The sequence below is a fragment of the Lathyrus oleraceus genome, chromosome 3, assembly GCF_024323335.1.
Source record: "Lathyrus oleraceus cultivar Zhongwan6 chromosome 3, CAAS_Psat_ZW6_1.0, whole genome shotgun sequence".
Taxonomy (NCBI): domain Eukaryota; kingdom Viridiplantae; phylum Streptophyta; class Magnoliopsida; order Fabales; family Fabaceae; genus Lathyrus; species Lathyrus oleraceus.
The window spans coordinates 474,103,925-474,106,478 of NC_066581.1; positions in this window are offsets into that span (position 1 = coordinate 474,103,925).

A 2,554-nucleotide genomic window follows, 5' to 3' on the forward strand; every position below is an offset into this window, starting at 1 on the left:
TTTTCATGTGTCTCAGTTGAGGAGATACATTCATGATCCGTCGCATGTAGTCCAAATAGATGATGTACAGGTGAGAGATAACCTGACTGTTGAAACATCACCTATGAGGATCGAGGATCGAAAGTTGAAGCAGTTGCGGGGTAAAGAGATTGCCTTGGTGAAGGTAGCTTGGGGAGGACCAGCAGGTGGCAATGTGACCTGGGAACTTGAGAGTCAGATGAAGGAGTCTTATCCGGAGTTGTTCGCTTGAGGTATGTTTTCGAGGACGAAAACTCTTTTAGTGGGGAAGAGTTGTAACACCCCAATTAAAATAAGATAATTATTTAATTTAAATTAATATTTTTTTTTATTAATTTAATTGAATAATTGGAATTTTGGAATAATAATTATTGGGATAATTATTTATGGGAAATATATATAAGTTGGAATTAAGGAAAAAGTCCCATTTTGGGGTAAAAAGGTTTTTACGTGAAAAACAGAGAAAACGATCGTGAAAGAGGAAAAGGGCAAAGGCAGAGCAAGAGGAAGAAGGTTGGAGAAGAGAAGGGCTTGAAGCTTGAGATTCGCCGGATTATTCAGGTAAGGGGGGTTTATCATCGGTTAAAGGGTATTATATGATAATATGTACTGGGTAGTGATAACCATTGCTTTATCTCTGATTAGATTGATGTATGATGAATTTGTGAAATAGTGGATGAATGAAATTGGATGATAATTGAAAGGAATTCGAAGAAATTTAACATCTGTGCACATAACAGCCAGTGGATGAATGAAATTGGACGATAATTGAAAAGGAATTCGTAGAAATTTAGCATCTATGCACATAACAGCCAAATGACGTTCGCCATTACGCCTTCGGCGTTCACCATTTGGGTTTTTTTTCCAGAATAAGAGCGTTTAACGCTAACGGCGTTCGCCATTAGCCTAATGGCGTTCGCCATATCAGTTTGACAGACAGTTTTTCCAGAATGAGAGCGTGTAACGTTAATGGCGTTCGCCATTAGCCTAATGGCGTTCGCCATATCAGTTTGAAGGACAGATTTCGCGTTTTAAACTCCCAGATGTGATATCGTGGTAATGTTGTTGTTGTTTTGTTGGGTCTTGAGCAGTGTAGGTATTAGTAGAGTGTGCTAATACTGTGATTATTAATTGGCATGACATAATATGATTTTGTGATAATATGCTGATGATGTATGATTGTATGCATAATGCTATGAATGTATGTATTATGTATAATGGACTGATTATGGCTTAGAGTGTGAGCATGTGTCCATTGTGAATTATTGTTGATAATGTTGCATTGCTAGGTGATTCAGCATGCATATTGTGGCCTTATGGTGGTAGCTAATTCCCATTGTGAGGAATTAGTGAGTAAATCATTGTGGATTGTTGTTGATGTCTGCATGCTAGGTGATTAGCGTGCATAGCATGGCCCTTGAGGGGTGGTAGCTAATTCCCGTGGTGAGGAATTAGTGAGTGAGTCACTAGGTCTCAAATGAGTGGGACTAGTTGGACTTGGTAGCCGTGCCTGGATTTGGACGGTGAGCTTGAACTATATGTTCAAGAATAGTCGGTACCGCATGCATAGGGTCTCATTGCATAATGAATGTATGACATATAATATGAATGGATGTATTCCAGTATTATATGTGTGTTGTGTGTTGTGTTGTTGATGTTGAGTATGGTTGAGGTTATACATACGTTATATGTTACTGTTGAATATGATGTTTGAATGGATACTGCCGTTGCTGAGCGTGTAGTCTGGTTAGGGTGAATTAATGTGTTAATTACTTAACATTACATGCTGTTGTATAGTACATATTATATTGATTGAGGAACTCACCCTTACAACTATTTTTCAGGTAACGAGCAGTGATTGAGTAGAAGCTAGTGCTTGGAGTCTAGTGTAGTCTCCTTAGTGGGTCATGCTCTGATAGATGTAACATCGGGACGGGATGTCTTAAATGTTTTGTTGTTGGTTGTGAACCATTTTACCTGTATTGTGTTACATGTTTCGAATGATCGATTTGATCTCTATCCGCTGCGTATTGTGCAATACTTTATGTTTTGAGTTAAATAATGAGCATGACTAAATATTATGTTGAATGGTGTGAAATAATTGTGTGACACCCTTGATTGCATATTACTCTGATTGATATGTTGTTATTTTAATTAAATATTTGGGGTATTTTAGAAGGGTGTTACACAATGCTTGTGAATGTTTAAATTTGTGCCAAGCAGGTGAAGACCTCTTAAGAGGCAATTGGCAGATAAAAGGGATGTGCAATCCATCCCCTGCTATTCAGTTGTTTCATTCACTTTGCTCACACACCGTGTGTTGATGCATTGTGGATAATAACCCAAGATCATGTTGTGTCAGTCACTTGTGGAGAAGAGTTTCTACATTCTGAACTCCCACACTTTCATTTGTCTGAAGCTCTCCCAGGCCAGGGATAAGAGCTGTGAGGTCTTACCCTCACTTCCCATTTCATCTGCTTCACCCTGACTCTCAGTGTTAGGGTTAAGAGCTAACTACACCCGATTCCAGTTGGCT